This window comes from Triturus cristatus, chromosome 1_1, assembly GCF_964204655.1.
Source record: "Triturus cristatus chromosome 1_1, aTriCri1.1, whole genome shotgun sequence".
Classification (NCBI taxonomy): domain Eukaryota; kingdom Metazoa; phylum Chordata; class Amphibia; order Caudata; family Salamandridae; genus Triturus; species Triturus cristatus.
The window spans coordinates 515,600,266-515,626,880 of record NC_140579.1 but is presented as its reverse complement, the minus strand read 5'-3'; positions in this window follow the sequence as shown (position 1 = coordinate 515,626,880).

The following is a 26,615-nucleotide window of genomic DNA, read 5'->3' as shown; positions in this document are numbered from 1 at the left end:
GTATATAGCTACAGAGGATGTATTTCAAGGAGTAGTGTGTTTTTTGTGTGTGTGTGTTTTTTTTTTGTAAAGCGCACTGCTGCCGAGGCGTCGTGGCGCTGTAGACTGCTGGGGAACCCTTCCTGGCTATCCCTGTGAGATGGTCCCTCCTGGGTATCTCCAAGGTGAAACCCGGCATCCCCGGCGAATGTGGGGGGCCGTTGTGGAGATGAGGCAAGCTAATGCCCAGAGTTGCCGAGTGTGATCCCTGGTTAGAGTGGGCACCGAGGCGAGAATTATCGAGTCCGCTGGCCCTAGTCCACGACCCTGCCGCGTAGGGAATTGAACCCTGGTCCCGGGCCGTCCTCTGCTTCCGGGTCTGCCGCCTCTAATCAGTGAGCCACACTACTCCACTACTCAGTCTTCATTTTCTTTTGAAAATTCCATTTTCCCTTAAAAAAATGTACATGCTTAGATTTTTGGGAATATTCTGAAGCAAGTAGAAGTAATAACATTTTAAAAACATTTTCCCCTATGGAATAATCCCTTCATCTATGCCATTTCCAATTTTTACTCTGATTGCTTCCACTTCCAACCCTGGAAACAGATTTAATCTGGCACTTGTTAGAAGTGAATCTCAGATTGTGACAAAGTAGTACATTTGCAGGCACACAGATACTTTGCAGAGCAACAAAGCCATCTAAAGATCACTACCCCCACACACAGAAGTATTTACTCACATTCAATAGTCATCTTTTTGCAAGTGTACATGTATACTTGTGCACATTAGCACCTGTGCTTTTTTATGATGGATGATGCATGTCCTATGGACCAGGCCTGTATAGAGCCCTCATTGTGATGCATGAGTGCACACATTTCCAAGATACAATACAATATAGTTTTCTTTTAGTTACTTAAGATCATACACATTACTAATACACAGCATAATGTCATAGGAGCTTTCTGTTAAAGGAATATGTGATAACACTAATTCATATTAATGTCGTACTTTTAATGATGGCTAAATTAACATGAACTTGTTCAATAGAACATGATATGACTGTGTGATAGAAGAAGCACACTTATCTAAAATGCACCAAAATGTGTCCTCATTGTGTTGGATAAAAACACACAGTTATTATACACATCTTGATACAGTCCTCATTGTGATGGATAAAAACACTTTACTAAAACACAACATAATGTTAAAGAAGCTTACTGTTAATGGAGCTTACTGTTAAAGGAATATGCAATAACACTAAATCACATTAATATAGTACTTTTAATGAAGCCACATTAATATGAACGTGTTCAATGCAACATGATGTGACTCTGTGATAGAAGAAGAACACATGTCTAAAATGCACCAAAGTGTGGTCCTCATTGTGATAGATAAAAACACCAACCTCTGTAATAGGCACCATAATATTTCTTGTGGCAGATAAAGGCACACAAACCTGTCTCACACAATTTAACATGGTCCTCAGTCTGAACTATAAAGTTCACATAGGAGCATAAGCGACATTTATATAGGAGCAATTGTAAAGCTTAAAAGAGCACATTCTTGTGACACACAATATGAAGTGGTTTTCAGGGTCTAGAAGAAAGGTTCATATGCTTGATACACATGTAAAGTTGTGGCAGTGTCTATTACATGTTAGAAACACAAAAGAAAACTGTACCATGTGCTTTGCTATGCTCCTTTTTGCAATGTATAAAAGCTCACAAGCTATACACATGGTCATCTAAATTGCATACCACAATGTAGTCCTCATTTTGATGGATAAAAACACGCATGTGTTTTTTTTCATCAGAATGTGGTGTAATATCACATGGAGTTAAAACATGCACTGTGATGTCGTTATGAGTTTGATGGACTAAAATTCTTCAACAATTCATATTTATTGACACCAAAGGGGACCAATCTCACATGAATACAGTCGTAGTGAGGAACTGGTCTATTTCTATTCAAAATCTTACGGTAGCCTTATTATGGTATGCCAGCACATCACAAAGTCTCTGCAATGAATTACAAATAAAGAGATACACCGACATGCAGTTGTAGTGCACTTCATGATATTGCCCTCCTGGTAATATTTAAAACATGCACATCCATGTAAAACACTATATGAAATTGCCTTCTATGATAAATAGATAATCTCTCATGTTATAACAGATAGCATGATGTGCTCCTTAATGTGATGTATCAAAGCAAGCGATCTTGAAACCCGTCATGGCATCTAGTGCTCATTGCACTTGATAAACCCAAATTAATTTGTTACATACAATGAGATATAATCCTATTTGTTATGGAAAGATGTTAATTCTTGGTAACAGTACTTTAGGTACTAGCACAACTTTGCAACAGACCTAGTGGTGTGGTCATCACAGTGATAGGAAAAAGCTCAGATGTGTAACACACAACATCATGCGGTCTTCATTGCGATGGATAAAATCAAACTGCTGTGATGCACACCATGACTTGATCCAAAGTATGATAATAGTAGCTCACATATATAACATACCAAAACACCTGTAACACTCAAAGCTATGGTCATTTTACAGGGCAGGAGCAAACCACTGGCAAGATTTTGATTGTGACCATGATGGTATTTTTTTTTTTAAGGTTTACAAAGAAAGTTTATTCGGTTGACGTGTTTTGACCAAACTGGTCTTTCTCAAAGCCAATACATAAGTGGTGGTCGTTCCCTATCACCTATAAACACCAAGCTCACACACGAGTAAACATAGTGAAAAGACTTTGTTGGACTTTGTACGATGCCCAGAACCTTGGAAAAAATACTGGCATTAATAGATCTAGGCAACGTTAATAAATTAACACAAGTGCATGATTTACCTTATGCGTTCACATGATCACAAAATATATATGGTCATCAAACAATATTTAAAAATATTTATCTTAATAACAGATACAAAACATTTAAGTTCTACTAAGTTCTTAAACTTGCATAATTAATGAAAAGCACACACTTGACACGGGTACATCGAGAAACGCCACCCGAAAATAACAAATCCAATGAATGTCATCCCAGCACACCCTGTGCAACCGCCACGCCGCCCCGCAACCATGACCCTGCTGTGATTCATGATGCTTTTTCAATCAAGGATTTAATAGCGCACAAAGTTGCAATATGAAATGTCATATAATCATTTTAGTGGTCTAAACTATCAAAAACAACTGTTTCTTAGCAGCACCTAAGGGGAACAATCTCTGTCAGGAGTGCACTCAGAATAGGGTACAGTTCTGCGTCTATCAAGCATCTTAAGGCAGCCTTATGAAATTTTTGTGCAGTGTAATGCCGGCAGTGGGGAGCGTGAGTCTTTCAATGAAGGGCTCAGCTCCTCGAATTATGTATCAGTTCCTGATCGCGTTCCTCCTCTGTGCCTCGTCTCTCCCTGGTATGCCAAAAATGCGGAAGTCATTGAAAGACTCGTGTTCCCCACCGCCAGCATTACACTGTACAAAAATGTCAATACATCACGCGTTCTGCCAGAAATCATTCGCTTCACATGGGATGTACATCGTACATGAGGAGAAGAACCATGTGAGGCCCCCCACGAGAACCATTCACAAAGCTCTGGCTTGAAAGCCATTAACAAGTCCCCCATGTCATCACCTAATTATTTTGAAGCGTGAATACATAACGAGAAAAAGGACCACACCCCTTGAGTTCATAAGGCATCATCACCCGTGAGAATTCCCTCACCTAAAATGTGAATGACCAAGTCCTGGTCCTGAGGAGAACCCTGAAATCAAATAGGGTTCTGAAACGTGTCGACCCCACCCAGCCAGTAGTAATCACCACCAATCAACCGACCCATACCGAGTACAAACAGGACATTTAAGCCTAGTGTAAATGTTTAACTGCTTCGCTGGTTATGGCAGGTGTATGTAGTGAAACAAATAACTGAATTTTACCGCCATTGTTCTTGTTAAAATAAGGACTGGTCTGGTTTCATTTCGACATGACAGTAAGCACAACAATGACTAATGCGAGATAGGCCGTGCCTGAATACGTCACATTCGCTAGGGTTCCTGTCAAGGCCTCCCGACCAACTACTGTTGCATCGATGACCCTCTACCCTCCACAACATAAGACAGGGTCGTTCCTTAAGCCCCCAATGCTGAGATCTCATCCTGCACATACAGTATCTAAGGCACCTGGAAGGAGCATCGCTCCTCTTACCCCTATTCCCCCCCTTGGTCCTTCAAACCCGCACATCGTCAGCAGCGTCTGGCTAGGCACGGCCTATAGCCCTTTCCAGTTCAAAAGTGTTCTACAAGGCCTCGCTGTACGCCTCCGCAATAGATAACAAGTGAACAAAACACCCTCTGCCCACCCCCAATCCCTCCAACTCCCCCCCCCCCCCCACTGTCAGACATGCCGCTCCATTTGCTATCTTTCAGTATTGATGATGAGCCCCGCTGATCGGACCACTGGTAGCGTGCTGTCAGGGGACGAACGAATTAAAGTTACCACTCAATACCTGCCACCCTCCAGCCCTGCTACCCGCTCAGGAAGGGCGGTTTGGCCATGCCTGTGTACTAGTGTTGTTGTGAAGGAGATCAGTCAGTGTCAGCTGCCGGTGTCTTAAGCAGGTCCACCAACGCCGCCCATGCTCTGGCTGCAGTCAGCATTTTGTCATTATCGGCTCTTCGAGCCATTTGAAGTCTGAGAGTCCCCTCGCAATCAGCCCACTTTGTAAATTCTCGCAGCCATCGCGCAACATTAGGCGCCGTGGCCGCTTTCCAATGACTGGTAATTTCTCGCTTAGCTAGGACTAGTCCCAAGTCAATAAATTTACTAGTCACCTTGTTGCGGGCAGTGTGGGGAAACCAGTGAAGTAAGCAAAAACCCGGGGTCTGATCAATGCTCCTATCCGTTATGTCGTCTAGCTTAGCCGTTACCTACCCCCAATACTCATGTAACAATGGGCACTCCCAAAACATATGCAAAAACGTGGCATTTTCAAATTTGCAGCGGGGACAGGCAGTGCGGGAACCGAAAAATTTGTTGATTTTGTGCGGGGTGAGGTACGCCCTATGGAAGACATAAAATGGTATCAGCTGAAATCTCGTATTTCTAGAGCATTTCCACGCCCGCTCCATCAGGTCCTCCCACGGTCTCTCCTCAATAGGCATCCCAAGGTCCGCCTCCCATTTGGTCCGCAGCCTCTCCAATGGGGACCTAAGCTCCTGAGTAAGACGCCTGTATAGGCAGGTTACCCGCTGCATATACCACATATTGACAGGGGAGAGAGGTCGGGGGCTCCTCCATTCCCCTCTTCCAGTGCTTTCGAATAGCTGCCTTCACAGCAGCATGTAAAAGAAAGTCCTGGCGGGGTAGTTCGAACTGCTCCAAGAGGTCCTGGTAAGGCAAAAGCACGCCATCCCCATAGAGGTCCCCAATAGTGGAGACCCCCATTTCCTCCCAACTTCGCAGTCACTGCCAATCCCCCCCATGTGGCAGAACCTCGCAGACCCTCAACGGGATCTCCGGGGCGTACGGAGGACCCATCTTGGCCCTTCTCCTCGCCTGATTCTAGCACTGTCGCATCACCCACAGGTCCCTCAGAGTCTCCCGCTCCCGCAGGGGAAGCTGGAGAAGCGTCCAAAAGAGCTGGCGCAGGTCCGGGCCCAAGCCCCCAGGGTCCTCCCCCAGGCGCAGCCCCCTGGCCATCCATTTAGTAAACCATTGAAATTGGGCAGTATGGTAATAGGCCTCAAAGTCGGGGGCTGCAAATCCCGCCTCACGCCTGGGGCGCTGCATGGTAGAAAGCGCCACTCTGCGCCTCCCAGATCCCCATAAAAACCCAGAGGTCATAGTATTGAGTTGGGTGAAATATTTTCGCGGTATCCACAGTGAAAGGGAGCCAAAATAATACAAAAGACGCGGTAGGGTGACCATCTTTAACAACGCCACCCTCCCTGCCCCTGAAAGGGGAAGGGTCCCCCAGAATTCAAAGTTGCTCCTAGTGGTTCGCAACGCCCTTCCGATATTCCCTTCTAGTAGGTCAGAGGGTTTATGATAGATTCGGGCTTCCAGGCAGCTGCCTTTCCACCTCACATCTGGTACACCTGGAGGTGCCCCTCTACCACCCCGGATAGGGAAAAGGCACGTCTTATTCCAGTTGACCTTGAGGCCTGCCACCCGGCCCAGTCTGCCCAACAATTCTCGGGCCTCCTGCAGCTCCTCACCATCATTGGCGAGGAACATTAGGAGATCGTCCGCGTACAGAGCGATGCGATAAACCTGGCCCCCCCCCCGTCCAATCCCCGGAAATATCGTCCCAATCGGGCATGCACTGCCAGGGGCTCCATTGCCAGCGCAAACAGGAGGGGAGACAGTGGACATCCCTGCCTCGTCCCCCTGCCCACATTGCAGGCCTCTGAAATCACCCCCCCGTGCGAACCCTGGCAGTCGAGAGGTGGTATAATATCCTCGTCCAATCCACAAATCTCTCGCCCAGACCGAAGGCCCGAAGAACTCGGAACAAATACGGCCACCCCAAGCTATCGAATGCCTTCTCCATGTCAATCGATAAAATACACATCTCTTCCCCGAAGTGCACTGAATTGTGTAGCAATTGACATAGGCGGCGAACATTCATGGTCGTGTTCTGGGAAGGAATAAACCCGGCCTGATCCGGATGGACCAGTGTGGACATATGGGTCAGAAGACGGCCGGCCAGGATACTGCTCAAAATCTTGTAGTCAAGATTAAGCATTGCGAGGGGGCGATAAACGGCACGATCCCACTCCAGTTTGTCCGGCTTGAGAAGTGGTACAATTATTGCCTCTCTGGTTGTGTGAGGCAGGTAGCCCTCCCGCCTCGACCTGTTGTAGAGAGCTAATAAGTGGGGGGCCAACTGATCTACAAATGAGGCATAAAACTCTATAGGGAGCCCGTCCGTGCCGGGGGTTTTATTCCTGGCCATCCGCTTTATTGCTCCCCGGATCTCCTCCAGTTCCATGTCACGACCCAGTTTCTCCGCGTCTCCCGCCTCAACCTGAGGGAGTTCAATATCCAGGAAATCATCCTCCTCCAACACCCGGGGGTCTAATTGACTTTGATAGAGGGCGGTATAATATTCTAGAAACTGGCCATTAATAGCCTGCTGCTCATAGTGCACTGCCCCATCTCCATCCCGCAGCTCTAGGATTGGAGTTCCCCTGCGCGCTGGGTTGGCTAGCCACGCCAGTAGGGCCCCGGATTTGTCTCTCTCAGCGTGCGCCCGCACCGCGAACGCCCTATAATCAAAACATCGCAGGCGTTCTAAGTGGGTTGCCAGACCTTCCTTGGCCGCCATAAGCCCCTCCTGTCCCTCCACCCGTTCAGGTCTCTCCCTTTCCGCATCCCGGAGTTGTTGTTCTGCCCTCTGAACCTCCTGCAACAGGGATCTGCGGAGCCCGACCGCTTCTCCTATACAACGACCTCTTATCACTACTTTAAAAGCATCCCACTCATTATGAATGCTAGCGGTCGTGTTAGTGTTGGTCTGGAAGTACTCCTCGATGGCAGTGCCTATTGTAGTGTGGAAGACCTGGTCTTCCAACGTCTCCGGCCTAAGGCGCCAACTGGGAATAGTGGACCGAGCTCGCAGCCAATTCAGGGATACCAGTAGGGGATTATGATCTGATATCGTCCTGGCTAAATATTCACTCAGGGTGAAGCCGCCATGCACATCTGGGGAACAGAGGATGGAGTCCAGCCTAACATGTAGCTCATGTAGAGCCGAGAAATAAGAATAGTCCCGCTCCCCTGGGTGATGCGCTCTCCAAGTGTCTATTAGGCCCCAGTGCCGCTGCCATGTACGACGTACTTCTGCTATTCTATGCGTGGAGGCGTCAGGGAGGGGAGGATGAGACCGATCCAGGGTCACATCAGTGACACAATTAAAATCCCCCCCCAACAGCACGGAACCAGTCAGGACCCGCGCCAGCTTCTGAGACAGCTGTGTAAAGAAGGCCGGCTGATCTACATTAGGAGCGTATATACTTGCCAGAGTGATATCCCGGCCATCCAGACGCCCCATTACTACCACAAAGCGCCCCTCAGGGTCAATGATCTGTCGTACACATTGGAAGGGAACCCCCGCTCGCACCCATACCAATGTCCCTCACGCAAAGGCCGAGTACGTAGTGTGGAATACCTGACCCCTCCATCGGCGCTGTAGTGCAGCCACTTCAGTCTTAGTCAAGTGAGTTTCCTGGAGTAAGGCTATTTGGACTCCCCTCCTCGTCAGATAGGCATGCACTTTGTGCAGTCTGTTCATCGTATGCAGCCCTCTGACATTCCAAGTCATTATTTTTATGCCTACGGAGGTACCCATGATCCTGACTCAATATATTGATCGCAATGAATCCCCTGAGCGACATGTCTGACCCCCCCCTCTTGTCCCAAACACTAAACCCTACCCAACTCCCACACCCCAGGACAGGCACACAAAAACAGGTCCCCATCCAAACTAAGGCAGTCATGCTTGAAGCTAAGAAAAGGTGGAGGTACGTGTCCCACTCCCGATGTCCCCAGAACCCCCCCCCCCGACTCCCCCGGCAACACTAAGCCATCCTACCGGGCCCCATGATATAGGCAAGCCCCCCCATCAGATAACAATTAGGCCGCCGGGATCAGGGCCCACAGAGGGCTGCCCACCAGCTTCCCGCCAAGAGACCGGTCAGCAACTTAGCCAAACACCTCATCCGCCGTCTGTGGAGTGACTTCCGGAAGCTCGACATCAGAGAGCCCCAGGACACTACTCGCCCCAGAGCTTACAGATATGTCCCTCTCGCGGTCTGTTGCAGCGTTAGCTGGATCTCGAATCCCACGGCTAATGGTCGCCACTGCCAGGACCGCCCTGTCTTGTTCTCGCCGGCGGTCGGCAGGAGAAAGGGGCCTCCGCGGGGGAGAAACAGGGGACAACCGCCGCCGGGGCGAGTTCAGAGGTGGCGAGCGTGGCCCAACGCCACCTCGGGTGTCCAGCCAGTCCCAGGCGGCCTGCGGGGTGAGGAAGAAGTGCGTCTTGTCCCCAGAGGTTACCCTAAGGTGGGCCGGGAACAACATTGCATAGGGAAGATGAAGCTGGCGCAGTTTCCGTTTAACCGCCAGAAAGGAGGATCTCTGACGCTGCACCCCCCTAGTATAGTCCGGGAATATCATCACCTTGCTGTTCCCGATCTGTAGGTTCTGCTTCTCGCGGGCCCTCTGTAGAAGAAAGTCTCGATCCCGGTAATGTAACAGCCGCACCACAAATGGACGGGGTGGAGCCCCAGGTCCAGGCGGGCGAGCCGGGACCCTGTGAGCCCGCTCCAGTGCATAGAAGGGGGAGAGACCCTCCGGGGCCACCTCAGCTTTCAGCCATCTCTCCAGGTACTGCACCGCGTCAGCCCCCTCCTCCCGTTCCGGAACGCCAATTATGCGGAGGTTGTTCCTCCTTGAGCGCCCCTCAGCCCTCATCTCTAGGACCTTCACCCTGTGCATCATCTCTTTCAGGGAGCCTTGAAGGCTAGTGACAGCATCTGGGATGGCCTTCATGGTGGTCTCGTTGGTCACCACCCTCTCTTTGAGTTTCCGGTGGTCGTCTTTCAAGAGGGTAAGATCCGACCCAATGGTGTCTCTCCTCGCCTCCAATGCCTCTCGAGAGGATATAATGGCCTGCATAATGTCGCCCAGTGAGGGGTCTCCGGGCCGCTCTCCACCTCGACCCTCAGCCATGCCGCCCTCGTCATCCGTGTGTTGTTCCGATTCGGATGGCCGCAGAACCTCGTGTCGCTTGCTCCTGGACACCCTCCCCATTTTCCAAGGCAGAGCTGGGAGAACAGTGGTGCGGGCGGAAAGGTCGTGGGCCTCACCCTTAACAGTCAAGTATGGGGTCGCTTCGTCCTCCCGCGGGCACGATGGCACCTCAGCCCATGCACGAGTGCCTGACAGCATGTGGGCCCAACGTCTCCAGCCCGGAGTCGCCCCAGGGAGTCTCCCCAGCCCCCTCAGCGGGCTGCCGGACGGTCCATCCAAGCGCAGGAGGGCTCGCCCCGTGACGGTACAGGAATTAGAAAGCCCCGCAGTACTGTCGCTGTGGGCCTCCGGCGCAGCGGGTCCTGGGCCTTAGACAGGATGGGCCCGCCCCTCCAGGGACAGCAACCCTCACTTCCCCCACTGCAAGGCGGTCCCCAGCGCCAGCACGACCAAGCCGCGAGCAGTCTGCCGCCACAGCCGGACGGGGTGCCCCAAATCTTTAGCCTGCGCCGGCGGGCTCCGTGTGTAGGATAGGCGGCCTGGGTGCGGGCAGGCTTAATTCAGGGAAGGCGGTGTCCCTCCATCCGCCATTTTGAGGTCAGGAAGCCCCAGTCAGTCTGCCCGCCGAGGCGAGCCCGTCCCCGCAGCCTCACCGTCCCGAGGGCTCCCAGGTCGTGCCCCGCCTCCAAGCAGCTAGTCCACGATAGCCAGCAGTCGCGCCAGGGGCCCCCAGGTTCCCTAAAGGCTGGCGTCACCCTCTCCCGGCGCAGCCGCCATCTTGGGTCCCGCTCCAGCAGGGAGCAGCTCGCAGAGAGCGTCTGGATTTCTCCTGCGATCAGCGCCCCTCACGCCTCAGCAAGTTTAGCCAGGGGAGTACCCGGCATTCCGCTCCAGTTTGCAGTGTTGGGGGCCTCAGTATCTCATCAGGATAAGCTTCGGCAGAGGGCAGCCACGGAGGAGCTCCGAGGTCCGCTGCTGCTCACATCGGCGCCAAGCCACGCCCCCTCATGAAAGAAATGTCCATCTTGTTTGTTCCACAAATAAATGAACAAATAACAAGTGTAATGAAAACACTATAACTACTTGAGAATCTAAGGTGGTTATTTATGAATGTATTTATTCCAAAACGTACGTCCATACCTTTTTCTTGTTTCCAACTTTCTAAAAGTGGCATTTTAAAAATTGAGGCTTGAAATATGAATTTACCATTCGAGATGGTTTTAAATTACTCTGATACCATTCATGACTTTCCTATCTGCTCCCAATCAAAAATTAACACTTATTAAATGTAATAAGGTACCCAATGTTATGCTATGAAAGAGGCAGGCCTTGCAATAGTGACTACCAGGACATGTCAAATTAAAAACTACATGTCCAACTTTTTAAAATAAACTGCACCCTGCCCTATGTGATTTTGAGGGCCTACCCTATAGGTGACTTATATGTACTCAAAAGAATGCTTTAGGCTTGGTAAAAGGTTAATTTTGACAGGTGGAAATGGCAGTTTACAATTGCACCCACAAGCTGCAATGGCAGACCAGTGACAGGTTCAAAAAAGGCTACTTAAGTGGGTGGCTCAATAAGTGCTGCAGGGACACTAATAGCATTTAATTTACAGGCCCTGGGTACATGCAGTATCACTTTACTAGGTACTTGCAAATAAATTAAATGTGACAATGGGGTGTGTAGACCAATTTTATCATGTTTTAGGGAATGTGAACAAGCACTTTAGCACTGGTTAGCAGTCCTAAGGCCAACAAAAGCAAGTTCAATAATAAAGTGGGGGTGAAGGCAAAAAGCTTTGGTGGCGACTACCCTAAGGCTGACTGGTCTAACGAGCATTGACTTGTAACACACTCTGTGATATTTTTCTCCTGGTGATGTTTAAAGCATGCACAACCCTGCAACACACAGTATGAAAATGTCCTCTGTGATGAATAGGCACTCGCTCATATTACTAACAAACACCATGATGTGGCCCTCAATGTGATGTATCAAAGAACAAAATCTTGTAACATGCCATATTATCTGTTTCTCAGTGTGAATGGTAAAACCACATGCGATTGTAATATACTAGGTGATATAGTCCTTATTGAATAGAAAAAAAGTCATGCTTGATAACCATAGCATTGATAACGGCACAAATTTGCATCAGACCTAACGGTGAGGTCATTGTTATGATAGAAGAAAAGGTCAGATGTTTAACACACAATATCATATGGTCCTCGTTGTGATGGATAACAGATCACACTTTTTTGACACACTAAGATATGATCCATAGGATGGTAATGGAAGCACAGATATATCAGGCACCTAAACATGTGTAAAACTCATAGATACAGAAAGACAAACACCTATGTATCCCCATTTTAAAGGTCAAAATAGGTTCAGCTCTACTCTTGCCTTCCAGGTCTTATCTTAGCGACCTCAAGTTCTTATGTTGAATTTGACTTTTAACCAGCTTTTCACAATTTATGGACAGAATTTACTTACAAATTGTCAAATGCGATAATTAGAGTTGGATGAATGGGATACTCCATCACAAACGAGATGGAGATCCCGTGTACAATTTTACAAGTGCTTCAATGCCTAATCCGGGCCCTACATTTTTACCACTTTAAGAATATAGCGCATGTGGCTGGAAACTGAAAAGCAGCTCTTCACTTCACAAATGTCCAAAATACCAACTGAATTGAGGATGCAGAACTACACAAATTCAAAGGGAAAACAGTGAAAAGATGGATATTTTAGCAGTTAGGAACTATTTTTTTTAAGGTATTGTCTAAATAAAACACTATTTTAAATCCAGTATGGTCAGTTGAATATACACTTGATGAAATAAGAAAGCAGTGTTTGCTAAATGCATATTTATTCTGTAATAAATTGTCAGTCACATACGAAAGGGATCCAAATAAAGGCTGTTTTTTAACAAATATATACTGTACCAAATAGGAAGACACTATATGTAAAATATAATCTGGTCCTCATAAACAGACATGTATAAAAACACACACCGGTCCTCGTAAAGCTGTTTGCTGTCTTTATGTAGTGTGTAAAAATGGTCTTCATAACTCTTGAAAACGGGAAATATGCGGTCCTCATAAGGGGGTCATGTCAGAAAATCTCAAAACTATTCCCATAATGTTTATTGAAAATCTGATATAACTTTCATATTGTCATTAAAGTATAAACATAAAACGTATGATCATTTTGATTCTCTGATGATCAGAAAGGGTGGCCCTCATAATGTAGGTTTTTTTCACCGGTCTTCATAGAGTGATATAAATGTGTGTCCATGTGTGTGTGCGTGTGTGCATGTGTGCGTGTGTGTGCGTGTGTGCATGTGTGTGTGTGTGTGTGTTTAGTGTTACTATCCTTGTGGGACTTGGGTGTGATAACACACTCATGCAGTGGGGACTTGGTTGCACTGTGGGGACCTGAACCCATGTCCCCACAAGGCAATGTCTTCTAAATGATAAAAAGAAATTACTTCAGGAACATCTGTGTCAATTTCTTTTTAAATTACCTTGTGGGGACCTGTGTTTCATAAAGTGTGTTTATATTTTCGCTCAGCTCTGCCCCTGTAGACAGAAGACGGTACTGCAGTCATAAACACACTGCATTTAAACACACTCTGCTCATTAGAAACACACATTAGCAGCAAAAAAAGACACACATTTCAAAGTAAAAGCTGCATAGCACTATGTTTATCCATGAATTTTTCATGCAAATGAACCTTTTCTCTATTTATTAAAATAAATCTTCATTGACATGCAGCTACTGAATTTTGACATTTTGAGTCTAAATATTGTTAGTGATTTTATAACATTGCTAAAAGCAATTTGGGTCAGTTCTGAAACCCAGAACACTTTACTGTTGCCATTTTATCCATATTTCCAATTAGAGAATGATGGTGCAATAGAATGCAACACAAATAAACCGATTGTATTGTTTTTGGCAAGTAATTTTGAGGCATCAATGCCTATTGTTACATTTTAATGCTTGTACCAGAAATACAGAGTCTTTCTATTGCTCTGCCTTTGTTTAAATATTAATATGCACCGTGTAATAAGTTATTTTAGATGATGGCTAGATGAGTGAGAGACTAGCTGTATTTTGTGGTAATGGCTACGTTCTCAGCAACTTTGTGCCCACAGCATGGGGCCGTTTTTTTTTAACAGAAAGGCAAGTTCCTATATTAATAGTAAACTTCTTAGAAGATATATACAGATATCGCCCTTATAAGTAATTATAATTTAAAACATTTGAACAGCTTAATGTAAAAACTGCTCCTAAAGTTTCCCAGTTAACACAGTTTGTTGAAATTCCCAATGGTGAATAAAGAACAATAATAACAATCATTAGTAAAGTCATTAGGTCTCACCTATGCAAGAACTATTGGCTCTGCCAATGTGTTTTAGCCATTTTGTACACCAGGGTACTCGACAGTGGAGTAAAGTGTGGTAGAATGGAGAGGCGTACAGTGGCGGGCCATGAAGTGACATAGAGTGACGTGGAGTAGAGTAGAGTGGGGAGGAGTGTTGTGGAGTGGCATAGAGAGGAGTTAGATAGAGTTGTGTGTCGTGGAGTAGAGTTGAGTGTTGTGGAATGTCGTGGAGTGTTGTGGAGTGGTGTAGAGTGGAGTAGAGTGGAGTAGAGTGGAGTAGAGTGGAGTAGAGTGGAGTAGAGTGGAGTAGAGTGGAGTAGAGTGGAGTAGAGTGGTGTAGAGTGGAGTAGAGTGGAGTAGAGTGGAGTAGAGTGGAGTAGTGGGTAAGGGAGGAGAGTGTAGGATTGTGGAGTAACAGAGAAGGAGAGGAGTGTTGTACAGTTTTGTGGAGTGTGGTGGAATGTCGTGGAATAGAGTGGAGTGGTGTAGGATGGAGGAGCATAGACTGGAGAGTTGTGGAGTGGCATAGAAGGGAGAGGAATGTTATAGAGTAGAGTGGAATGCTTTGGAGTAGAGTGGAGTGGAGCCGAGCAGAGTGGAGTGAAGTGCTGTAGCGTGGAGTAAAATGTCAGAGTTTCGTAGAGTGAAGTAAAATGTTAGAGTGGAGTAGAATGGAGCTGATGGAGCAGAATAGTAGAGCAAAGTGTTGTAGAGAGGAGTTAAGTGTCATATAGTGGAGTAAAGTGTCATAGAGTGAAGTAGTGTCGTAGAGTGGAGAAACGTGTTGTAGAGTGGAGAAAAGTGTTGTAATGTGCAGCAAAGTGTTGTAGAGTGGAGTAAAGTGTTGTAGAGTGGAGCAAAGTGTTGTAGAGTGGAGCAAAGTGTTGTAGAGTGGAGCAAAGTGTTGTAGAGTGGAGAAGAGTGGAGCAACGTAAAGTAGAGAGGACTAAAGTGTTGTAGAGTGGAGAAGAGTGGAGCAATGTAAAGTAGAGTGGACTAAAGTGTTGTAGAGTGAACTAAAGTGTTGTTGAGTGGAGAAAAGTGGAGTAAAGTGTCATAGAGTGGAGCTATGTAGAGTTAAGTGGACTAAATTGTTGTAGAGTGGTGTAAAGTGCTGTAATGTGGAGTAAAGTGTCATAGAAATGGAGCAGAGTAGAGTAATGCAGAGTAAAGCATTGTACAGGGGAGTAGAGTGGTGTATAGTGTCAGAGTGGAGTAAACTGTCAGAGTGGAGTAAAGTATCATAGTGTGGAGTAAAGTGTCAGAGTGGAGTAAAGTGTCGTAGAGTGGAGTAGAGTTACGTAAAGTGTTGTAGAGTGGAGTAAAGTGCTTCAGAGTGTGACAGAGTAGAGTAGAGTGGAGTAAAGTTCCATAGAGTGTAGTAAAGTGGCATAGAGTGGAGTAAAGTTTCAGAGTGGATTAAAGTGTTGTGTAGTGGAGCAATATAGAGTCAAGTGGACTAAAGTGTTTCTGAGAGGTATAAAGTGCTGTAGATTGGAGTAAAGTGATGTGGAGTTGAACAGAGTAGAATAAAGTGGAGTAAAGTGTTATAGAGAGGAGTAGAGTAAAATGTCAGAGTGGAGTAAAGTGTTGTAGAGTGGAGTAAAGTGTTGTATAGTTGAGCGGAGTGTTGTGTGTTGTAGAGAGGAGCAGCGTAGAGCAGAGTGGAGTACAGTGGAGTGGAGTAAAGTGTGAGAGAGTGGAGCAGATCAAAGTTCCATAGAGTGTAGTCAAGTGTCGTAGAGTGGAGTAGAAGGGAGCAAAGTGTCATAGAGTAGAGGAGAATGAAGTAAAGTGTGATAGAGTGGAGCTGTGTGGAGTAAAGTGTGAAAGAGTCAAGTAGAGAACAGTAGAGTGGATTAAAGTGCTGTAGAGATAGTAAAGTGTTGTATAGTGAAGTAACATGTCACAGTGTGGAGTAAAGTGTTGTTGAGTGGAGTACAGTGGTACAGTATGGAGATGAGTGGAGTAAAGTGACATAGGGTGGAGTAGAGTGGAGTAGAGAACATTGTTGTAGAGTGAAGTAAAGTGTCATAGAGTGGAGCAGAGTGAAGAACAATGCAGTAGAGTGGAGTAAAGTGTCATAGAGTGGAGTAGAGTGGAACAGAGTGGAGTAAAGTATTGTAGAGTGAAGCAGAGTGGAGTAGTGTTTGATAGTGGATCAGAGTAGAGCAGAGTGGAAAAAGAGCTGTAGAGTGGAATAAAATGTCAGAGTAGAGTAGAGTAAAGTGTCATAGAGGGGAGTAAAATGTCATAGAGTGGAGTAAAATGCTGTAGAGTGGAGTAAAGTGTTGCAGAGTTGAGTGAAGTGTTGTCTGTTGTTGAGAGGAGCAGAGTAGAGCAGAGTGGAGTAGAGTGGAGTAAAGTTCCATGGAGTGTAGTAAAGTGTCAGAGTGGAGTGGAGTAAAGTGTCACAGAGTGGAGCAGATCAAAGTGCCATAGAGTGTAGTCAAGTGTCGTAGAGTGGAGTAGAAGGGAGCAAAGTGTTATAGAGTGGAGCAGAGTGAAGTAAAGTGTGATAGAGTGGAGCTGTGTGGAGTAAAGTGTGAAAGAGTCAAGTAGAGTACAGGAGAGTGGATTAAAGTGCTGTAGAGAGGAGTAGTGTTATATAGTGAAGTAATATGTCGCAGTGAGGAGTAAAGTGTTGTTGAGTGAAGTACAGTGGTACAGTATGGAGATGAGTGGAGTAAAGTGACAGAGTGGAGTAGAGAAAATTGTCGTAGAGTGAAGTAAAGTGTCATAGAGTGGAGCAGAGTGGAGTAAAGTGCAGTGGATTGGAGTAAAGTGTCAGAGTGGAGTAGAGTGGAACATAGTGAAGTAAAGTATCGTAGAGGGAAGCAGAGTGGAGTATAGTGTTGGATAGTAGAGCAGAGTATAAACAAGAGCTGTAGAGTGGAGTAAAGTGTCAGAGAATAGAGTAAAATGTCATAGAGTGGAGTAAAGTATAATCATCAATTGTGTATGTATTTTAATGTATTTCATATGGCAAATGCTGAGAACAATAAATAAATAATAACAGCAATAACAAAGTCAACCTCAATAAATAAATAATAACAGTAATAACAAAAGTCAACCAGTGGTATACAAAGCCAGTCAGTCAGAGAGACAGTAAAGAGGTTATGCTCCAGGGGAGAGACCCACACAATATTAAAAAGCTGTAACATGGAAAGACATTGAATAAGAATCAAGTAAATAAGAGTGACAGTAGAGCCAACCAGTGGTAAGCAATATGTTGATTATAAGCCCATGTAAACTCTTGGCAAGCTTAAAATAGGTTGTTTGCAAACAGATAACTGATTGTCTGGCAGGCTTGACGTACAATTTGTAACACTGCCATATTAGGTGTAGTTACAGCTAGAGTAATGAAAATGGCTCAAATTAAAGTAACACCATAACTTCAAAATCAGAGCTCGCCCTCGTGTCAACACCCAGAGCTGCTAGACAGAACCTTTCTTACCTAAATGGTATAGACACAACTGATTACGAGATTTTTGGGCTTCATAGGTTTTCATCAAAGAGCCTCTGAAAGAACTAAGAACATTTGAGAACCTCAGAAATATATATATTTGTTTAAACTGAGACCAGTATGAAATTCTCTAAGGTAGACTTTAATCCCCTCCTTCTGCCAATGCACAGTCTAGCTGTCAAGTTAAGCAGGAGGGGTTAAGAGCAATATGGGCTACAGAAACCTTCTCTTCATAACGCAGACTCATGCTGTCTGATTCTTAGAAACCCTAGGGGCTTCAAGTCCTGCTATATGCTATGAAGAACTACTGCTCAATAAATGGCTTAAAAAGTAACATCAAGAAATCATGATCTTTAGAAGACAGGGGGGTATCAGGAGTTTTACCTTGGGGTTGCTAAACTGAAGGAAGTACATTATTTCCCGTATCTGGAAGAACACAATACTCCTTTCTACAATAATGATTGCATTGAAACCAGAGTCAGCCCTGCCCCCTCTTTGTAAATTGGTGGTATTGGAAGCTGTCACCTATGCTGCTAATAGGTGGGCTCCATAGACTCTTTCTTCCCTGGTTACTTATGGAACCTACATAGTCTAGTGAATGGCACGCATGCTGCTTCTATAGGGACTTCACAGATTCCTAATTCTGTCATGATTTTTGGAAGCTTTGTCGGTGGCACCTGCACTACTTGGGGGTTCATTAGACATATTTCTGGTGGTTTTGGAAGGTGTGTCTTTCTGTGTGTGTATCTCTGCGACCTAGATGGACTTCATAAACTCACAACTTCCAGAAATCAAATCTTCCAGTGGGTTTCCTGTCACCACTTCTTGATGGCCCATAGACAACTAAATAATCAGTTCCTTGGTTGTTTATGGAAACTACATCTTTCAGTGAATTGCACCCATGCTGCTTCTATGGAAACTTCATGGACTTTTAATTCTCTGATTGTGATGATTTTTAGAAGCTGTGTTTTCTGATCAGATCAGTTGCACGTGCACCACGTGGGAGTTAATTAGACATTTTTTCTGGTGGTTTTGGAAGGAGTGTTTTTCTGTTCGTGCATTGCTGCAACTCCATAGACATATAATTCTGGGATGTTTTGGATGCGATGTCTTCCAGTGAATTTTCTGTCACTACTTCTGGAGGGCAAATAGAAAGCTAAATATACCCTTGTGGTTTGAAAACTGCATCTTCCAGGGGTTTACACCCATAAACTCTTCATTCCCTGAAATTTGAATGCTGAGACTTCCTGTGCATTTAAAAAATGTTGCTTCTTCATCAGAAGTCTCCGTAATGTGAGTTACGTCTGAGTACTGAAAATAATCCTCTGTCGTATTCAGTATCACGGTAGCCCCAGGAGGAGCTACCGAGTCAGAACAACTGTGTTTTATTGATTTTCCTGCAATTTAAATGTTATTTTGCACACGTACAATTTTTCAAGTGTATTGTATGTTGGATTTTTATCGTATTTGGTCTTGTTGGTTGAGATAAAGATTTACTATTTTTCTAAACTGGTGTGGTGTCCATTTGTAGTGTTTTCACTGTATTACTGTACGTGTTCACAAATGCTTTACACACTGCCTCTGAGATAAGCCTGTCTGCTCATGCCAAGCAACCGAAGGGGTGAGCAGACAGTGTATCCCCCTTACCCTGACTAGAAGCGAGGGTCCCTATTTGGACAAAGGTACCTACCTCTGCCAACTAGAAACCCCCATTTCTAACAGTAGCCATTATGATGCTGGGGTGACAACCACAATGCCAGGGTTGGCCACCATTGGGAGGCACCAACTGAATTCTGACTTCCATTTCAGACAATGTGAAGACCACCATGGACAGGAGCAGAGTTGCTGAATTCCCACTCCTGGTTCTAACTGCTTTGTTTGACATAGTTCACCACCACTCCCTCATAGCAAGCCGAGACAAATGTAGCATCATTACAAGTATTTGTGACTGCCTTTCCTCCTACCTTTTCAATAAACCCAGCATAATCTTGCTGCTCAATTAACATCACCAAATGTCAACATTAATGATGCTGTTCCTGAAAAACTCACTCATCACATCATTGCTCTTTAATGCCTACCTAAGACCACTACCTAAATTCATCATTTCCTTCAACCTAACATGCTACCAGTGCACTGACCCCAATGCAGGTCATCTTAAAGTTGAAACAACAGAGGGACCTGGAAACCTCAGGACTAGACCACTGACTTCAATCAATGACCAATGAATGCTGAGTATTCACCTTAAACTAAACTGGTCCAAAACAGGGATTCTATTCTAGAATGAAGCAATTGGAAGAACTACTGGCCTACAAGCATTTGCAATTAGGAATTTAGTGCAGCACCACCCATATTGACAAAGGTGAGATACCTTGGAGTGACTATTAATTGTAGCCTTTCCCTGGTTCCCTAAATGAACTAAGTCACAAGAAATGCTTTATACATCATACAAACTCTATTATGAAGTTTTCTGCATTCCACATTTTCCTCACAAGCACCTGTCCTTGTTCTGTCTGCTCTGAAGACTGCAAGGAATCCATCTACATCACCACATATCCCCAGTCCTCTAGCACTCTATTGACTGCCAATTACTAGAGGCTCTGCCTTTAAGACTTAACTTCATTAATTACAGAGCCATCTATAGGAACAACCACTCAGAAATTAGATGGACCAGGGGAATCAAAACCACCACATCCAATTGCTCAGTAATTCCTCATGCCACAGAGTTTCATGGGGGACTTCGCCTGCTTTCAGCAGGCAAAGTCGGTGGGGTAAAACTCCAGGTTTTTGGAGCTACTGTAGAACCCATATTTCCGATGCTGAATTGTAACTTCAATTGTAGCTCCCATCAGAAATAACGTGGCCTTTCGTAATGAGGGCCTCGCCGTCCTTTCTCTCCTTTTGCTTCTCTACATGCCAAGGCACAGCAACAATAAAAAAGATAAAAACTCAACAGTGGTTCTCATGCATGACTTTGAAACACTACTCAATTAAGCCCCTTCCATGAAGTAACATGCTACCACTCTTAAAACGCACCGTGGTGCCTCCTCAGTGGATTGAAACACTTTATAAATGCAACTGCAACACATTACCAAAAACAGCCAATGACACACACTCAACAAAGTAGCTAATACAATTCTTGTGCAGCCCGCTAGCACTTTTTCAAGTCCCTCAGCACTTCCTCTATTGATTTTTGTAGGAAGGTGGATATCTGACTATGGTTACCCCCAAATTTTTGCCTAGTGTCTAGCTGGTTTTTCGACTTAGTTGGCCTGAGATCCTGCCATTCAGGCTCTCAGGCTATCTGCTCTCTCTGTAAAATGGACTCCATGTACCCTAGGTACATACCCAATTGGTTGGATCACCCTGTCAGCCCCTGTACCAGTGTACACTAGGTACCCAGGGCATTGGTGTACCCAAGGCCTGCCAGGGGCTGCAGCATGTATTATGCCACCCCAGGCTTGGCCTAACAATCTGACACAACTGGCTGATCACTCAGCTGGGGTAAGTTGGTGTAATCACCTCTTACTTAGGTGTAGTATACCTATACCTAACCTTAAATGGGACACCTGGTAACCTATGAGTCACTCCTATGGCAGGCCTTAACAATCCTGAAGGCAGAGTGCTTGGTTCCATGTGAGATGGTGCTCTGGCATGAGCTGAGCCTGTCTGCAGTGGTCGGAACAACTTCCTTCTACTGTTTCCAGATATCGTCATACCATATACTCTTAAGTGCATTATGAACCTCGCGGTTAAATGCTATCTTTGGTTTGGCTTTATCAAAACATGTCGAGTAAGGTGTCATACGAATTGGAATACTAACCCCTCGCCAATTCTGGCGACGGGGTTAGCATTCCACCCTTCTAGAGGGACACGACATGTACAGTACCTGAAACCCGGGTAAAATCAGACATAGCCTCAGCTCCACAAAATGGATGCTGCCACCACAGACACAAGTCTGCCCTCCTGCTGCTGGGAGTCCTTCCAGCTTGGGAGGTGTGGACAAAGGGTTTCCTGCCAGGGGAGGTGCGAGCACCACCCCAGACAGGATTTTGTGTATTGGTCAGGTAGGGCTTGAAAGAAACCAGACATGCCTGTGGCTCACAAGGAGCCTCGGGGCATATGCCAGTTCAAACCGGTCCTGGGGCACACCAGTCCCGGGCCTGGGGCGAGCTGGACAAAGGATTGGGGGTGTAACCACCCCCCTTCCTGGTCCCACCCATAGGGAGGGACCTAGCAGGTAGTCCGGCCCCTAGAATCCGAATAAAGGTAGGAGCTGTGTCCTAAGACTTCAGACATCCTGGAATCAACTTGAAACTAAGAAGAAGACGGGAACTTCGACATTCTGCTGCACAGAAGACTGAAGAAAATCTCCCCTGTGGTCAGGGAGTGACCACCTTGCTAACGCAAGCACCATCCAGCGAATCAACGTCTGCTTTGCCGCCGCCTCCCGCCGGAGCCCGAGCCCAGAGACTGACAAGACCTGGACCTCCAGACCTCTCACCGCCCGATCCACAGTCCCTGCAAAGAGGAGACCCGTGGAGGCACCGAGACACGTGGAGCCAGCCATCTTGGAACGACTACGACAAGCTGACCAGTGCAACAACCGAGGCTCCCTCCAAGTTGTGCTTTGGGTCCTGAGAAGCCCAACCCTCGAGCAGCATCTGCACCAAAGGTGAGCCCTCCAGCATCTCCACGATCTGCGTGGGGCCCTTCTGCATTTTGCCACTCGACGCGCCTAACCGGTTGCTGGCCCGCTGGCTAGTGGCCATCTTGGCGACGAAATCTACGACAAACACCGCTGGTCTGGTTGCTCCAGACTGGCCCTTGCTCCCCTCCAAAGGAGCAATCCCTCTGACCTTGCTGGTCAGAACCAACAGCTGATTTCCGATTCCTCCTACAATTGCTTTTGCCAAGGCTTGTTTGCTTCGATCAAGTCGCCGACACCGCCGACAGCGAGAGCCTGCGTGGGACAGCTCGTGAGCCGACTCCTGGACGTCGTCGACCTTCAGGGACCACGTGGCTGCGGAGACAAGCTACCCCTCATCACCTGTTTGCACCCGACATCGCCTGGTACCCACCTGGTGCCACGCTGGTCACTGGCTAGTGACTGTGAACACTGTCCCCTCTGCTTACAGGTCTTCAACATCTCCGATCCACTCTTGGATCCACTGCATCTCTTCCCGACCGACCGCCTGCAGCATCTTTGTCCCAGGCTCAACGGAACAGATAGAAGAAACCCGACGCACTTTGAGGCCTATGCACCCGCTTCCTGTGGGTGAGGTAAAGCTGGTACTCCGGTGCCCATGTGTAGTAATACATCTCTAGTGCCTGTGTTCCAAATCTTAAGTTCCTAGGTCATCCGGAAGATTCCTTTTGCAGTAACTTTGTACTTTTTACGCACCCATTGAAACCTATGGGAGCCCGCGTGTGACTATTTGCTCTGCACACGCCACCCGTGGACCTCCTGGTCACTAACTGACGTTAGCTCCTCGTAGGCCCAGCGATTCTAGAGGCCCTAGGCCTTTTCCCTTTTCTGTTCGTGGTACTTATACCACTATTTTAGTATATGGTTCGAGTGGCCACCAGGGCCTATCCATATAAAGTGCAACTTCTGTGTATTCTGTTATAATCTTGTTTGACGATTTGTGCTCCTGTGCTCATAAAGAGACTAGGGGTTACTTTGAGAAATAAATACATATATATTTTGAATATATATCTGTGTGGTGTCCTTTCATTGGTATAAAAGGGGGTTGCATTTGGTAAAACAGCCGGCTTAACACGCTTCACGAGTTTAGCCTCAAAGACTGCTTAGCCTACGCTACCACTAGGGCAGCTAGTCCGAAAAGGTTGACTTACAACCACACCATAAGGGTTGCTTGGCATGGTACAAGGTGATCACTTTAACTAGTGAGCATCATATACCAGGCCAACTTCTCACATTGGTGAGCAGCGGTTGGATTTGAGCTTGCTGTGTTTTACCATTGTAATCTCTTGGTTACCAATTGAAAGATCACATAGTTACCTGTAGGTACATATAAAACAAGATTAGATATACATAAGTTCTACTGAACTTAGTTGTTGTAGAGCAAAGGGAGTAGCACACCCTGACTACAACTACTAGATAGGTTTAGTAGTTAAACACAAGTGTAGGTAGATTGCAACACATCCACCCACACTTAAGAGCAATGGCCGGGGCAGAGGGGTCCACTGTACCCATCTCTGTTGAGAGTGACCCCCAGAGGGCAACATCCAGCTTTGCTACCCTTAACCAGAATGAGCTCAGGCATTTGGCAACTCTTAGAGGCCTTAAACAGCCCAAGAACCCTACCTCTGCTGAGCTCAGAGAACTCTTACAAAATGATGAGAATCAGAGAGAACTCAGGAAAGCTTCCCAGTTAGCCCCCTTAGGGTCAGGAACAGGAGGCCCCCCTTCTGAAGATGCCACAGAGGTACCCCCTTTCAATAGTCACCCCTTAGATGGGATGCCTACCACAGAGGAAGAAAGTGATGGGGATACAGATGTGAGTGGGGATGAAGGGAGAACTAGCCCAGTGCCAAGTGTTATACTTGGCCCAGCTAAACTAAGGCTATTGGGGACTGACAGTGGGTTCACCCCATTGGATCTCCCCAGTGGACTTAACACAGGGCTTGGAAGGCAAAGGAATCGCTCAGGTGACTCCAATGCTTCCCATGGCTCTAGAGGCTCTCAAGGTCACTCCAGAAGGAGACTGACCACCCCTCAGAGGAGGGAACATGAGGCCAGAATGCAGGAAGCCCAGCTGAGGATCAGGAAGCAGGAGCTAGAAGTAGCCCTGATGGAAGAAAAACTGAGCAAGGCTAGGCAGCATAGAGAGAGTGGGTCTATACCCACTGGTGGCAGCAATGTCCCTAGGGACAAAGATAGGGTCTTTGACAATAGGAACCTGTCCAAGATTGTGCCCCCCTACAAAAGTGGGGATGACATCCACAAATGGATGACTGCTCTTGAGAGAGCCTGCAAAGTGCAGCAGGTTCCTGAAGACCAGTGGGCAGCAATCTTATGGCTCTCCTTTGAGGGGAGAGGCAGAGATAGACTCCTCACTGTTAGAGAAGAGGATGTCAGAAATTACAGAGTCCTGAAGAGTGTCCTAGTTGATGGGTTAGGCTTAACCACTGAACAGTACAGGTTAATGTTCAGAGACACCCAGAAGACACAGACTCAGGACTGGTCTGAATATGTGGAATGTGCCACTAAGGCTTTGGAGGGTTGGTTGCTGGGAAGTAAGGTGTCTGATTATACAGGATTGTACAATTTGATGATGAGAGAGCAGATTTTAAGTAATTGTCAAAACCAGCTTCTCCATCAACACCTGGTAGACTCAGATTTGACCTCTCCCCAAGAATTGGGAAAGAGGGCAGATAAATGGGTCAGGACCAGGATCAGGCCTAAAAACCAGGGTGGTGACCAAAAGAAAGATACCACCAAGCCTCAAGAGAAGGGTGGGGATAAAGAAAAAGAGAAACCTTCCTCAGGGCCCCAAAACTCCACACAGGGTGGTGGGTCCCAAGCTCCCTCCTCTACCACAGCTAAAAAGCCCTACTGCCATGAGTGTAAAACTCCTGGGCATTGGAAAACTGACAGCGGTTGCCCAAGGGCTAAAAACAAAACTGTTCCTCCAATTACTCCTGTCACACCACCTATTACTGTCAGCAGTAATCCCCCAGGTGGTGGGAGTGCCCCCAGAAATCTGGGTGGGTTTACTTGGGGAACACAGGGGGACCCTGGCTTAGCCAATTCCCCTACAGCAACCACTCTTGTCTGTGATGGTGGCATGGGGTTTGCCAACTTCACTGCCTGTCCCAACACTTTGGGTAGGTACAGACAGGAGCCCTACATCAATGGTACAAAAGCTGAGGCCTACAGAGACACTGGGGCTAGCATCACAATGGTGGCCCATTGGCTAGTTCCCTCTGAGCAGCTTTTGCCCGGTTTCTCCTACCAGGTGACTAACATTGATGGCAAACAGAACAGTCATCCCATGGCAGAGGTATGTCTCAGCTGGGGAGGGGTCACTGGCCCTAAAAGGGTAGCAGTGTCCCCAACCTTGCCTGTAGACTGCTTACTGGGGAATGACTTAGAACTCTCAGCTTGGGCTGGAGTTGAACAAGACACCCATTCTAAAATGGTAGGCCTTTCACAAAAGGGTAGGGGGGTTGTGCCATTCACAACCCCTGTCCAAATAGATTTCCTCCCTGAAAAGGTTGGAAGGGCAGTGGTAGCCACAGCCCAGGCACAGACAGACTTCCCTGTAGGGACTGGCAGAGCTGTGACAGTCACAGCTCAAACACAAACTGAGTGCCCCCCTGAAAAGGTTGGCAAGGCTGTAATGGTCTCAGCCTATACTCAGACTGACATAGGTGTAGTGAAGCCTGAAACAATGGATCACTCCACACAAACTGAGAGTAGTGGGGAGGAAGAAAAGTCTCCCTCTCCCCAGACATTAGGAAAAGGTCAGCCTCCTCAGGGATCTGACCTCACCCCTTGTGAAGGAACTGCCCCAGAGGTAGCCAGGCCTGGCCTGGCAGAGCCTCTGATGTCAGTGGCCCCTTCCAGGGTGGGATCCAGTCTGGTGCAGGTAGCCTGCCTCTCTCTACCCTGCCTCAGTCAGCCCAGGGCTGCAGAGGTCAGGGAGGCCAGTGGACCCCCAGAGGGCCCCTGTCCACAAGAACCCCCCCATCAAAAGAATGAGGATTGCCTGGCTAGTAGCCCTAGTCAGGTGATGGGTAAAAACATTCCTGAGGGATCTCCTTTACAGGTAGTTAGGGACCTCCCCCAGGGGGATTCTGTTGGGCACAGGCAAACATGGGACCTTAGGGCCCCAAACCTGACCTGTCCCTCCAGTAAGCCCACAAAAGGGACCCAGCCTCCAGCTTTAGGTAGCCAGAGGCTGACCCTGAGAGCACAGTGCAACTCAGTTAAAGAAAGAAAGGCATCCATGGTGGAGGATGATTGGAGGAAGCTGAGGCCTCACTTTGAGGACACTCA